Genomic DNA, 16,083 nt, shown 5'->3' on the forward strand with positions numbered 1-16,083 from the left:
AGATTGGAGATTCTAAAGCAAAAGTGTTACCCTTGAAGAACACCTCAAGAATAGCAAGTCCAACCACCTTCTTCTAATCAAAACTAGCTCCAAACCTCAAGAATAAACCCTCAACACCTCCCAAAGTCGAAGTATGGTGTAATGGTGTGTGTTTTAGTACAAAAGTAAGAACAAATCACCCTTTTAGGCCCTCAAACACACACAAATGAAGAGAGAGAGGGAGATATAGAAAGAGAAGATGTATGTATCAGAATATATATGTTCTAGGTCTAATTTTTGCTCAACCACATCAAAGGAGAAGAGGGGTCTCTTATATAGACAATGCAAAGACTAAGCTTCCAAGGGAAGCTATTCAAAAAGGGTCAAGGCTTCCAAGGGAAGCTAAGCTAAGGTGCAAGCTTCTTGAGGAAGCTATGACAAAGGGTCAAGCTTCCTCAAGAAGCTTGAGCAAAGGGTGCAATCTTCTCTAGGAAGCTTGGACCAAAAAGGTGCAAAGGTTTAAAACAACCACACCCGTGCATGGAGGGCAGGGTCTGTGCATTCCAGCTAGCACAACTGGCACGCATTATGCCAAAAAAAGGCAAAAATGTGGTATCGGCCAGAAAAGGAGTCCATCGGCCAAACAGATGGTCGGTCGACCACACCAAATGCCGACCGGCCGATGGTATATTTCATCAATGGCCGGTAGCAAGAATACACAGCCGGTGGGCTCAAGCTAGGGCTGGTGGGTGTCAGGGGTAGCTAACAAGCTACTCTCTACCCTCAGAAGCAAAAACACAAGTGTTTGGTGCAAAATCAAAGAAAAAACAGTCGAGTCGAGAGATTCTGAGGCAAGGCGCGTAGCCGAGACCTCCGGGAACTCAAAACGAGCATGAACATGGGTGATCACCGAGTGTTCAAGCGGTGACGTCCAAGTCTTGAGGACGGTCAAAAATGAGGTGTCTACAATGATCGGCTCACTTCTTTATTTAACTGCAAGTAGACCCGATATTATGTTTAGTGTTTGTATGTGTGCTAGATATTAATCAAATCTTAAGGAATCACATCTCAGTGCTATTAATAATAATAATAATAATAATAATGAGAGACCAAATTATTAATGAGTATATGAGAAGCATTTGAGCATGACCTAATTCTCAATTTCTTAGCAAAAACATACCAATTTCAAAACTATAATAGACATAATAGTGCATAGATCAAACAAGGTTGCCAAGCAAGAGCATAAATATGGAGCTAAAGTTCAAATCACTCTTCCTTGAGAAAAACGATCTTCCTCATACATTATCAACAACTAATCAACTCAAAGGTCATGTTGTAAGAATTAACATACCAAAAGCATAGAGATATCAAAATAATTAGAGATATAAAACAATCAAGTCTCTTTTTCTCCCCCCGATGACATTTTCAACAAAATCAAGCACAAGGAGGGAGTATGGTATAACATATAGGATGAAAAAATGTAAGTCTCATTATAGCACAAATAATCATCCATATCAAAGTAGCTCTATGATACCAAAAAAATGATAGCACATAATGATCATACAATAGAAGCTCATACCATTTGACAATAATGGGCAAAAAAAATAGTAACATGTGAAGGTGTAAGCCCATAAGTTTGATATCAAAAACAGAATAGAAACTGAGGGGATTTTAAAAAATAATCAAGTTTAAATTTTTTCCCTTGTTTCATTTGGCAAAATCAATAGGAGATATGATAAATGAAAGCACATAACTGAAATATTCTCCTCGATAATATCAAACAGGATGCCAAATATTATCAATAAGGATGCCAAAATGATACCATCATGCAATCTACCAAGGATACCAATATGCAATCTAGAAGATTTAACAATTATAGCTCAAGCATTATGTAGAATACCAAATGTTACTCATAATAGGTTAAACTCAATATAATCTCATGGAGCTAATGCCATTCCAAAAAAAAAAAATGAAGCATGTTCAAGGTATAGCAATCCATATGCCAAGAAAAATCATGAATTTCAATATGTACCACACATTTAAGCATATGCATGATTTTTATGTAAGAGTATCATCAAAGAGTATACATTACAAATCATATGAAGCATAATCAATCTTTTTCATATCAAAGTAATAACAGTATTAGCTCAAAGGCTATAAAATAGAATTTTTACCTCAAAAGCTTAAGAGACTATATGAGACATACCTTAGGTTCAAGAGATGGAAGCTTTTCAATCTTCAATTTTCTTTCATGAGGAGTTCATCTCAAAAGATTTTAACAAGTATGTTAGCAAAATGATTTCTCCCCCTAAGTTAGTGCTACCCTTTTCTATTTTGTGTAAATATAGCATTCATAGAACAATCACTATTACTCAATAAAAATACAGCACAAAGCATTTCTTATCACAAACTCAAAAAGTGAAAAATAATTCAATGATCAAACAAGAGTTTGGAATGCTATTTTTCAGAATTTTCAAGTTGTATTACATAGCATAATATACATAAGAAAATAATGTTATGCTCTTTTTTAAAAAAATGATGCAATAATTTCATTTAATCACATAACATTATCAAGAGGCATTTTCATCAATGCAATCCACATACTCAAGTGTGATAAAACATTTTACTCAATATGGAACAAAACATGAATGCTTTAAACAATTAATTCAACAATTTATCAATCAAAAGCATTTCATGGGATGTATGCCAATATAATCCATATTCAAAAGATATTCAACAAGATAGATGCAATGTCTCTACAAATATATGATACTTTTTTTCATTTAGACATTGTTGATGGATCATAATCAACGAATTTCGTAACTCATTCAAATATTCCAATGTAAAGCATATAAGCATGAAAATTTCATATTAAACATATTCTTGAGATCATAAATGTACAATTCAAAATATAGATAGTACACATCTCAAAAACATGCTATGACATCAAAATTGATTCTATAAAGATATGACTCAAAAAGGAATTAACATATTAGTATGAAGTCATATATAAGATGTGAAAAGTATGCTCACAAAACATATTTATCACTTCTTATCTCTTTTTTATAGTAATGGGTGACATGATATACAATGTTAATGAATACATGAATCATTCATATTCTAATAGGCATTCATCAAAATAATATAATTCTCATTTTTGAGTTCAATGAATGTTTGAAAGAAACTAGCAGAACATGACTTAGCAAACTTAGTACAATTAGGTTATATGGAAGCAATGATTAGACACAACCTATTGTACACAAATCACACCTTAAAGAATATAGAACTTTAAGCTTAAAGGTGTGTTAGGAGTTATACCTTCATTTACCTTTTTGAAATCTTCACCCATATATTACCTCTATTGTTTATCTTGGTGATTTTCATTTCATCATTCTTCTTCTTGTAGGAGCTGATTTTGCTCTTTAGATTGAACACTCTTGTTGTGCATTTTCTCTCGAAGTCCTTGGTGTTCTTTGAGATTCCACCTTCAAAATATCTTGATTTCTTTCTTGGTACCCATAGTTTATTGGGTCCATGGGGATTAGTCTCAAGAACATTTAATCTCGTAAAAGGTTTAGGAGGATCAAAACCAATGCCTACTTTGTTAAAAGCACATCTTTTATTTCCAAGAAGCTTGTTGAGGTTTTCTTTTCCTTTTACAAAATTTTCAAGAGTTTTGTTTAAATCCTCAACATTGTTTTTCAAAATATTTTCCTCATTGGCAATAGACATAAATTCATTTTTCAAAGTAGCATTTTCCATTTTAAAACACCCACATCATTTGAAAGAGAAGTAACTAATTTCTTTAATTTAGAATTCTTTTTTTTTTTGGGTAAGTAAATTTAATTTTTGGGTAAGTAATTTAGAATTCTTAACACAAACATTTCTAAATATGTCATGTAATTCATTGAAAGCACTTTCAAGTTCTACATAATTAGAAATTACCTCATCTTGAATGGATTGTTCTTCTCTAAGTGCCATGAGACACAGGTTGGCTACTTCATCATTTTCTCCTCAAATGGCTTCTTTTTTGTTGCCATCCATCATTGAAAGTTCATGAGTCATGAGTGAGCCTAGGAGTTTTTCAATGCCTAATTTTGTTAGGTCTTTTGCTTCTTGGATAGCTGTAACCTTAGCTTCCCATTTATTTAGCAAAGACCTAAGTATTTTTCTTACAAGCTCACCATTAGTATAAGATTTACCAAGAGATTTTAGAGCATTAATAATATTGGTAAATTTATAAAACATCTCAGAAATAGATTCAAATGATTTCATAGTAAAGAGTTTATAATCATGAATAAGCATGTCAATCCGAGACTCTTTCATTTGGCTAGTTCCTTCATAGGTGATTTCAAGTTTATCCCAAATCTCTTTACCAGTAATACACCCATAAATTCTATTGTACTCATTTGCATCTAGTCCACACACAAGAATAAGCTTGGCTTTAGCATTAGCTTGAAGGAGATTATAATCACGCTCATCAAATTCATCCTCAAGTTTAGGCACACTGATATGGTCTACCACCTTGGTAGGGATTTTAGGACCTTTAGTGATAATTAGCCACAAAGCATAATTGGTAGCTTGAAGATACAAAAGTCATTTTTTCTTTCCAATGAATGTAATTACTACCATCAAAGAGAGGTGGCCTATTGCTAGCTTGTCCTACAGTAAAGTAAGTAGAATACATGGTTGCTATGGATAAAAAACTCAAGATTGTTAAATCTAAACAAGTGCCCCAGGCTCTGATACCTATTGTTACCCAAAAAGAAACCTAAGAGGGGGGTGGATTACGTTTCTACAAATTAAAATTAATAATACCCCAATAAAATTAATTAGTAGTACAACAAATTATTAACAAGCACAATGATGAACTTCGTAGTAAATGATCAAGCAAAATAACAATGAAGTATAACTAACATACAGGGTAAATCAAATGATTAACACATGAATATTAGATAGCTATAGCAGTAGTAGGAAAGTAAAGAGATTAGGAAAGAGGAGACAAACAGATTTATAGTAGTTTGACTTCAACCAAGCCTACATCCACTCCTCAAGCTTCACTTGAGATTTTCCACTATCTTCTAGCTTCACAGGGGTGCTAGCAACCTCTTTACAAATGGAGCAATCCTCCACGGATTTTACACAGACTGACTTCACAAGCCCAAACCCTTACAAATCTTAGCTGATTCATAATCACTCTCAAAATTTCAAGAACACAGTGTTTGCAACACTTTTACAAGATGAAATGGTATTTTTGCTTTCAAAGAAAGCTTATAATAAATATCTCTCAAAGATAGATATATAAAATGAAGCTTTGATTTTTCTGTAAATCTCACACAAGAAAGATGAGCTTAATGCTATAAGACTAAGTGCATAATTTCTGAGAGAGGATGTAAACAAAAATTGAAGAACACTTCTTAGAGAATTTTTCAGAGAATAGATGTCTGTGATTATAGATTAAACAATATTTTTTGATTTTTTATGTAACTTATTTATATTAGAGGCTTAGGTATATATATGAAACTTATATCCATTTATAGTCATTGTAATTTATTTGAATATATAGTCGTTTATAGCCATTGTATTCATTTGAATTTATAGTCGTTTATAGCCATTATATTCCATCATTACTAATTTGAATATCTTCCACTTGAACCTTTTGAACCTTTTGGCCTGCTGTTGTGTTGGGCTGTTGGAACCTTTGTTTTGGGCGGTTTGAACTCTTGATTTAATCAAATATTAAATACATTCTAACAACATTTAGGATAAAGGTTTAGGTGAGAAACAATGGGACAAAATAAATTTTGATTCTATTTTTCTCTTTCAAATATCAAAATAAATTTTGATTTTCTTTTTCTTTTTCAAATAAATTAAAATATAATTAAATAAATCATCAAAATAAATTTTGGATTCTATTTTTTTCTTTCAAATTAATTAAAATATAATTAAATAAATCATCAAAATAAATTTTGGATTCTATTTTTCTTTTTCAAATAAATTAAAACATAATTAAACAAATCATCAAAATAAATAAATCTAACAGTCTTTATTGGTCTCCGTTGTATATTACCACACCATTTCAATCTATTCTCTCTCAACTTATCTTCTGTCGGTACTACTTGTAGACGCACCTAAACGTCCCGGGAAAATCCCGTTTTGTTCATTGGGCTCACTACAGTTCGGAATCAATGTCACAGTTCTTAATCTGATCTTGTAAAGTGCAATGCGAGATTGATAAATCACCAAAGAGTCCAAATCTGGCATATCGTTTTCAAAAACTAATTTTTAGAAAAAAGTGCCAAACATGGACTGCTTTGCCAGATACAGAGTCGCCACCTAAATATTTTATTTTTGAGAAATTTAGGAAACCCTGACTCGTGCCTAAGGCCATGTGTCCATCATCACCAAAGTTGCCTCGGCTCGGGAACTTGGGTACGAGAGGGGAAGGTCTTGCAATGAGCACCCCCGCTCGCCCGATCAAAGATCGGCCTTTACTAAGATGATATCTTGTTTTTGAAAACACATGTGCTCTTATTCCGGATATTGACCTAGAATTACTATGTGATGCACAGAACATATAAGTATAGACTGGATCGTCTAAGTTAGAACAAAACATCTCATGTTTATTTTTTAAAGCGGTTTGATACTCGCAAGTAGGCTAAAATGTGGATTTTTCCACCCTCAAGTGGGCTTAGAAAACATGGTGATTTGTCACTTTCAAGTGGGCTTAAAACTCGCAATCAATGAATTGTTCCAATTCAAGTGATCCAACCTTCACCCACAGGCATTCAAGAAATTGTATTACATAAGCAGTTAGCCTCATGGTAAACATGCTATCATGGCAGTCACTCACACACATGAAAGGATGCTAAACCATAAACACTTACCGAGTACTCCGAGCCAAAACAAAAGCTATGTTAGAAATGAATGCATGATCCTAGCTATGTCAAGAATGCCTAATGCAACACATACAAAATGTAACTAAGATAGGCTCGGCTATTCTAAAATGTCATGTGAAATGCAATTTGATACATGTATTCAAATAGGAATTGAAATACAATGCAGTTAGTATGACGCACCGAGCCCGGTGCATGCAAGACAGATGAATGCCTGCAAACATGCGAGCATAAGGATGCTAATTGAAACATAGAAGAGATGCATCACACACACGCACACTTATTTACAACAGTTGTGCCCTCTCGACGGAGGGTCCGAATGAATAATACAGAACCAACTAGCTAATCTAAGCTAATCTAATTAAACTAGTTATTACACAACATAATGAATAACAAGCTACAGCTAATTATTACACAACTCTAACTAATTAACAAATTAAATAAGTTAGCAATTAAATAAGCATATAAACTATATGATGTAGGCTGCCTCAACTCTACTTTGGATGACAAATGATGCATGCCTGCTCGAGTCGCCTTGTTCGGAAATCCCTCGAGACGCCCCGATTTGCCTCTGTTTGCAATTGATCTCAGAAACTTGCACCAAGCTCCAGAGATATGAAACTCCACCTTGGGAATCTGTAGGGATGCTGCCGACTAGATATTGGCCTTGGAGACCACCTGCTAACCACTTTTTGTGGTGAAAACTAGAAAAAGTGGTCGGCCAGCCACTTTATCTGGTCGGCCGACCAGTTTTTGCTGCTGGTTTCTAGTTTTCTGCAACAGAGGGCAAGAAAGGGGCATGGCAAAGTATTTGCAACACATGTATGCACGACCACCCTCCCTATCATTACATAAGCTCAAGGGAGTGTAGGTCTCGACCCTCGGGCCACCAATCACGCATCTCGATGCGTGATGGTCGAGGGGCCGAATTGCGCAACTCAATATGGAATGAATGCACATACAAACACCTAAAGCCTAGAACTCCGTCATGTATAGTCAAGAGTGTTGGCGACCGGGAATCGAGGTACGTTTCATCATTTCGAGTATGAAACGTGCCTCGTTTCCTGTGTTTGGACTAACGCCTATTCCAAACACAATGCATCAAACATGGCATGCACAATGCGACTCAATCACGCAACTTAATGCAATACAACTTAGACATGCAATTAGCATACACAATGCTATGAATTCCATGGCATACACAATGCACACGGCAACTAACATACACAATGCAATGAATATGGCATGCACAAATGCAATGTCTAATCATGCAACCACATGGCATACTCAATACTATGGACTGCATGGCATACTCAATGCACAATGGACTCACGGCAACAAAACACACACAAATATGCATAATGAATGGCTCAAGCCTAAGGCACAAAATAAAACTTTCCAAGAGCATTGAAAAGATGAAACATGGAGTGCAATGGCATGTGTACCGGCACTGAAATGGCATACAAAATGACTTCGAATCATGCAAACAACTCACGCAATGCATGTTGAAAGGCTCAAGTATCGAAAGCTAGTGAAGCATATTACACTAGAGGCATGCAAGGCGATGCTCAAATGACCAAACCAACCCCAAACAGACCCTATGCAAGCCAAAACAGTAGCAAAATGAGTTGGGATGATGGCTTTGAAAGGCACAAAAAATGGGGCTCATGCAATGGCTCACAAATAGGGCATAAAAGCATAACTCTAAAGAGCACCTAAGAGTGGAAAATATGGAAGTACAACAGCCCTACATGCTCTGAAATAACATTCCCAATGATGCCAAAACATGCAAATATCTCAAGTTAAGCATGCAAGAGACCTCAAAACTCAAAACTAGTCAAGGCTATTACACTATAAGCATGCATGGCAAGCATCATTCGACCAAGGAGCCTAAAAAAAGAGCTAAGGCAGCCCAAAATATGAACAAAACTATGTTGGAGCATAGCCAAAATGTGCTAGAATAAAGAGCCAAAACATCATGCAAACAAAGCTAATCAACAAGATTTATTCTACAAGTATATGAGCCACTCAAGAGACAACCAAAACAGCTTTAGACAGAGTTATGACATGCCAAATGATGGTCAAAAACCTACTGAAATGGAGTCAATACATGCTAGCAAGACATGCTACTTTGATGGGCCACAAATGGGATTACACTACACATACTAGATGCATGCACAAGGTGACCAAACCAGCCATGGACAGACTTAAGGCAGGTCCTAAAAGTCACAAAAAAAGTGCCTGAACCAAGCCTCAAAAGTAAAAGGGTACATGCTCCTTTGATAGGGCAAAAATGCAAGCAAACAAAACCAAAAGAGAGGGGGTCACCCCCCTCTGGTTTTAGGCCTCAAAACCACATGCCTACCACTGAAAATCCACTAGATTTCAGTGGCTAGAAGGCCAAGCAAGGACTAGCTCAAAGGCCCTAAGGCATGGCACAAAACAAGGCAAAACAAGGCACAAAAGGGGGTAGAACACCCCCAACACCCAAGGAGCCTCAAACAAACATGTTAAGTACTCAAAAATAAAGCTTTTTGTAGTTTAAAGTTAAGCCAAGAGAAGCATGAAAATATGGCTAAGAGAGTGATCAAAATAGAGCTAAAAAGGGAAAAAAGAAGGTTACCCTTGAAGCACTGCAACAACAGCAATTCCTCCAGCCTAAAACCAACTCTTATGACCCCAAAACCACCTCCAATGATCTCAGCTCAAATGTGGTGGTGTGTGGCTAGGAGCTGTAGTGCAAAAGTGAAGGAATAACACTCTTTAAGGCACCAAATATCGAGATATAGAGGGAGATACACACTGTGCCTTAGGCCAAAATTCACAACCTCTCCCATGGAGAGATCCCTCTCTCTTATAGAAAAACACAAGTTAAAGCTTCTTGAAGAAGCTAAAACTTGGATGCAATCCCTCCATATACGTGTATGGAGGATACAGCATGTGCCCTCCAGCTGGCACAGCTGGCATCTACGCAGTTTGCTAAAACAGGGGAAAAGCTGCCGACCAGAAAAGGTGGTCGGCCTGCAACTTTTAGTGGTCGACCGACCACCCAAAGTGGTCTCCCAGGTAAAAAAGTGGTCGGCAGGGGGAATTGGTGGTCTCCACACTGAAAGCAAGCCAATGGTGAGGTGGGAAACCAGAAAATGTGGCCCAAAGACCAAGAAAACCAGTTTTTTGACCAGAAAATCGGCTAGCGGGGAGAAAAGTGGTCTCCTTACCACTTCCCAAACATGGAAAGTAAGGTTTGTACCCAAGACAAACCAAAACGGATGCAAGACGAGGGTTCAGGAGGCAAGACACGCGGCTGGGAGCCCCGAAAACCAGCTGTCGAGCATCAAAAGTGGCGTACGACCACAAAAGTGGTCTCCTGGACCACAGCGTCCCTCTAGACAGAGGAAACGAGGTGTGTTCCAAAAACTGTGCCAAATGGAGAATGTTAAGCGGTCCCAAGACAAGGCGCGTGGCCGAAGGCTCCAAAAACTAAAAACTAGTCTCCAAACCGGAAAAGTGGTCTATGACCACAAAAGAGTGGTCTACAAGACCTCCCCCTCTCTCAGGCAAGGAAAACCAGACTTGGTCCGTAAATCGAGTCAAAGCACAAAGAGTTCAGAGGCCCGGAGGCAAGGCTCTCAGCCAAAACTCCGAAAACTCGAAACAAGCACAACATGCACTGTCACCAAGCGCTCAATCGGTGACGTTTGAGTCTTAAGGTCGGTCAAAAATGGGGTGTCTACACTACTCCAGCCCATTCTCGAATATACTCATTCTTAACTTTGTCTTTTCTAGTCTTGCCACACATTCACCGTAGCATTCTCATCTCAGCAACACTCATCTTCTCTACTTGTTGTTTCTTAGTTGCTCAATATTCCATTCCATACAACATCGCTGGTCTAATAGCCGTTCTGTAGAACTTCTCTTTTAGTCTAATGCGTACTCATTTATCGCACAGTACTCTAGACGCATTCCTTCACTTAAGCCACCCCACGTTAATTCTGTGGACCACAACCGCACCAATCTCCTTAGTCGTTGTGATAATTGATCATAAATACCGAAAATGTTCACTCTGAGGTAGTTCTTGGTCCTCAATCTTCACTTCTCCTCTGCTCTCATTGTGACTGTTACTAAAATTACACTCCATATACTCTGTCTTAGTTCTGCTTATCCTAAATCCTTTAGATTCAAGTGTTTTTCTCCAAATCTCTAACTTAGTGTTAACTCCTTCTCTAGTCTCATCCACTAACACGATATCATTTGTAAAAACCATATACCATGGCACATCATCCTGAATATTGCACGTCAACTCATCCATAACTAAAGCAAAAAGATAAGGACTTAAAGTTGATCCTTGGTATAACCCTACAAAAATTGAAAATTCACTCGTCTCTCTAGCAGGTGATCCAATAGTGGTCACAACACTTTCATATATATCTCTAATCACATTAATGTAACCTTTTGTCACCCATTTCTTCTCTAACACCCACCAGATTATATCCCAAGGCACTCTATCATATATTTTCTCAAGATCGATAAAAACCATATGAATGTCTCTATTTTTTTTCTTTATATTTTTCTATTACTCTCCTCAAAAGATAGATTGCTTCCATTGTTGACCTACCGAGCATAAATCCAAATTGATTCTCTGACACCTCTGTTATATCTCGCAATCGATGTTCCATCATTCTCTCACACACTTTCATTGTGTGACACATTAACTTGATTCCTTTGTAGTTGTTACGATTCTGGACATCTCCTTTATTCTTAAATAGTGGCACAATCCCCTTCTTACCCAAACATTTCCACACTTCAATAGGCATATCATCAGGTCCTAAAGCCTTATTCAATTTCATTTTCTTATGTACAAACTCCACTTCAAAATCCCTAATCCTACGATAGAACCTATAGTCCTGGTTTTCCTTATTACTGCCTACTTCTTCCCCTTTTGACCTACCTCCATGTTCCTCATTTAACAACTTCTCAAAATAGTTCTTCCACCTCTCCTTAATTTCTTCATCATTCACCAACACCTTAGAGTCCTCACCCATGATGCACTTAACCTGATTAAAATCTCTTGTTTCTCTCTCTCTTATCTTAGCACCCATGATGCACCTTAGAGTCTCTCTCTCTTGTTAGGTAATTAAGAGTACACTTGTGTAATTCCTTCATGTCTTCTTAGTAGATTGTTTTCTGGCTTTTGCCCGTACTTTTTTTTTATCACAATTGGAGGCGTTCCAATTGTGGTTTTTCCACATAAAATTGTTGTGTCAATTTGTCTTGATTGTTTGATTGAGATTCTTATTTACTGCTTAAAATTGATACATAATCACAAATCAATATCTAGGGGATTACTAGATTTTTCACATTCTATTCTTAAATGTGTCTAGTTTATCCCCTTTTAGGTCCCACTATCTAGTTCTGCAATGCCCACTATCTTTCGAAGTTTGGTATTGCCCTTCAAAGCATAAATCTAGTAGCAAAATCCTCTGTTGAAACATCAAGCTTTCTCCAAGAATCACCTTATAGTCACCGCATTTTAGGCGGTCCCCTTTTTTTTACTAAAAAGTAATCTATTTGGCTCTTAATTGATCCACTCTTGAAGGTTATCAAATGCTCTTATCTCTTCTTATACATAGTATTGGCCACCACTAGGTCAGAAGCCAACGCAAAATCGAAAATACTCTCTCCAGCCTCATTGCTATCACCAAAACCATACCCACCATGCACCGTCTCATACCCTAGTTTATCTATTCTTATATGGTCATTGAAATCACCACCTATAACTAGATTCTCTTCTATGGGTATCTCCTATAATACCTCATCTATTTGGTCCCAAAAAACTCTGTAGTCTGATCATCTAATCCTACTTGGGGGGCATATGCATTAATAACGTTCACTATATTATCTCCAATAACTAGTTTAACTAACATAATCCTATCACATTTCCTAATGACCGCAACTACATTTTCTACAAGACTTTTGGCAACTATTATTCTTAACCCATTCTTGTGCCTATCCTTGCCATTATAATATAGCTTAAAACTGGTATTCTCTATTTTTCGAGCTTTTTCACCCGTCCGCTTTGTTTCTTGTACGCAAGCTATACTAACTCGTCTCCTAATCATGACATCTACCAATTTTATAGTCTTACCAGTTAAAGTTCTTATATCCCATGTGGCTACCCTAAACCTAAAATCTTGGACTAGCTTCTTTATCTGCGCTCGTCCAGAAAAATGAGGAAACCTTTGTCCATTTTTCACCGCACCCAGGTGTCAATGTGGCGCCCTTTGCTCACTTTTTGAAACACCCGAAGGCAGACGCAACGTGTCACTTAAGGGGAACAACCTAGTATTGCTTCAGAGTATTAGGCTTCATGTCATAAAGGATCCGAGCGGCTGTTTTACGTGTTGACTGTCGGCTACCTTAACACACAACCCTCCTCCTTTACTCAAGCTTGAGACCGGCGGCATTGCTTAACAACATTTAAAAAAATCAATAAATACAAAAGAATACAAAAATGTACCGAATTTTCAAAAAAAAAATTTGTATTTTTTGTATTTTTGGCATTTAGTGAATTTTTAAAAAAATTTTAGTACAAATATTATAATTTTTAATTGTATTTACATTAAGTGTATCTAAAAAGTACAAAATTTGCTTAAAATATTAAAAAAATTCACTAAAAACAAAAAATACGAAAAATAAAAAAAAAAAAAAACTCAATTTTTATAGAATGGTAGTAAATTTTCATATTTTAGTTTTTTTTTAAAATACTTTTTTGATGCTTATAAAAAGTTTTAAAATAAAATAAAATAAAAAGACTAAAATATGAAGAGAAAAAAACGCTGAAGACAAAAGAAACTGGGAAGGGGGGGGAGGAAATCACATTTTCATATATATATTTTTTTTGTCTTTGGTGAATTGTTTTTATTTTTATTTTTATTTTTTCAGATTTCTTCACATATACTGTATTTTTAGGTGCTAACAGTTAAAAAATTGTAGTTGACCCAAAGTTTTTGAGCAAATGTTGAAGATTTTAAAAATCAATATTCCCAACCCTACTTAATCTCTACAATGTTTCCATGATCTCATTGCTTCATTGTTGTAGAGCGACTTGATTCACAACCCCCACTTGATTGGCCCAAAATGAAGCGAATTGCATTGGGATCCGCAAGAGGCCTTGCATATTTGCACGATCATTTCAATCCAAAGATAATTCACCGTGATGTCAAAGCTGCAAATATATTGTTGGATGAGGAATTCGAAGCAATTGTTGGACACTTAGGGTTAGCGAAACTTATGGATTACAACGATACACATGTTACCACTGCTATATGTGGTACAATTGGGCATATTGCTCCTAAGTACCTCTCCATTGGAAAGTCTTCAGAGAAAATTGATATTTTTGGGTATGGAGTTATGCTTTTGGAGCTCATAATTGGACAGAGGGCTTTTGATCTTGCTCGACTTGCCAATGACGATGATGTTATGTTGTTTGATTGGGTAAGCATTTATTTCTCTCATACGATCTTTTTTTAATTACGTAACTAGGGTACTTGAGTTGACCGTTTTCGTACCATTCTTTGAGCTCATCTTAAAAGCCCTTTTTTAAAAAATCTGCTTTCAATTGGCTAGCTATAAGGTTTGTCAGAAGCACAAGAATGGAATTGTTATTCTGTTGTTTATATAAATCAAAATGAGTCGAGTAATGTTCATGATGGTATTAAAAAAAAAATGTCTTACTCAATGCATTTTAAAGTAAAGTCCACTCAACAGTTACATTGAAGAAATTTGTCATCATCGTGATTTGTTGATTTTACAGTATCACAATCTTAAATGACCATCATGTTTTCAAATGCTAGGAAACTTAGAATTTTGTCATCTTTTATTCCATAGTGTTGAACCTTGAAAAGAAAAATACACCATAATACTATTTGAGGCTCAGTCTTTACCTTGGACACCCCAAACTCTATATTGAAATTTAGGATTGAAGTTTTCACACATTTCAATTTGGACAAAGAAAAGGAAATTTTGAATCAAAATTGAAAATCATAAGCCACCTTTGTCTCTCTATTTCATTTTTATTATCAGTTTTCAAATGTCCGATTTTCTGATATTTTCTTGTACTATTATGCCGCTTTCTCTAATTTGGAAAGTAGTTGATAGATGGTGCTCTTCCTTATTAATGAGATCATTTCATAACCTACATCTGTGATTCAAAATACCCAAAAAATTAAGGTAAAAGGACTTCTGAAAGACGGGAAGATGGAAACACTAGTCGATGCTGATATACAGGGAAACTATGTCGAAGATGAGGTGGAGCAACTTATCCAGGTGGCTCTGCTTTGCACGTTGAGCTCCCCAATGGAACATCCCAAGATGTCGGAAGTTGTTAGAATGCTCGAAGGTGATGGGTTGGCGAAGAGGTGGGAAGAGTGGCAGAAGGAGGAGATGTTTCGGCAAGAGTTCGTCAATATCCACCACCAAAATAACGATTGCATCATTGCCCAAGTCAACAACCTTCCTGACTCCAGTCCCAACCTCCCTCCAGAAGAATTGTCCGGTCCAAGATGATCTTTTAAATGGATTTTGTTTTCAGCATACAGAGAAGTCTCTTGGAGTCCCACTCTTTATTCAAATGTGATATATACCATATGTGTATATGATTTCTCCTCTTTAGCTTTTTTTTTTTTTTTTTTAGCTTGGTTTATGTGACGATGATTATGAATTTTTAGGTATAAGCAAAAACATGGCTGGAAAGGCTATGTAATGTGTCCAATTAGTATATATTTTATACACCAATAAATACATTTTGTATTTAGTCTGAAAGCAAATTATTACACTTGAGCATCTGTGATTACTGATTATTACTTTGTTAAGCATTTGGGATCTCTGAATATAACTTGGAAGATTGAAAGCAAAGGGACATCTCTAAAATTCGATGCACTTCTTCAAGTGTCAAACACATCTCATGTTTGCCGAATCTAAGAAAATGAATGAGATCAAAAATGCTTTGCCGAGGCTCAACAGAATCTACCAATGGAATGATCTTTGAAGAAGAGAGGGGTCAATATACTTAGAAAAAAGATTTTTAAAAAAATGGATATGCACGTAGATGCAGCCATTGTTGCAAAAATGACATTTCATCTCTCTCCCTCTCTCATGTTGACGAAATAGCACACTTCATCCACCTTGTGTCTAAATTTTTTAATAGTAT

At 36.3% G+C, this 16,083-nt stretch overlaps 1 pseudogene; it reads left to right on the plus strand.

Moving 5' to 3' along the window:
* LOC114277947 (BRASSINOSTEROID INSENSITIVE 1-associated receptor kinase 1-like) overlaps positions 1-15,701 on the plus strand; it is a 59,399-nt pseudogene extending 43,698 nt beyond the window's left edge.
* Positions 15,702-16,083: the final 382 nt, after the last annotated feature.

The sequence above is a fragment of the Camellia sinensis genome, chromosome 2 (genome assembly GCF_055761805.1).
Source record: "Camellia sinensis isolate YWXY chromosome 2, ASM5576180v1, whole genome shotgun sequence".
In the NCBI taxonomy this organism is placed as follows: Eukaryota; Viridiplantae; Streptophyta; class Magnoliopsida; order Ericales; family Theaceae; genus Camellia; species Camellia sinensis.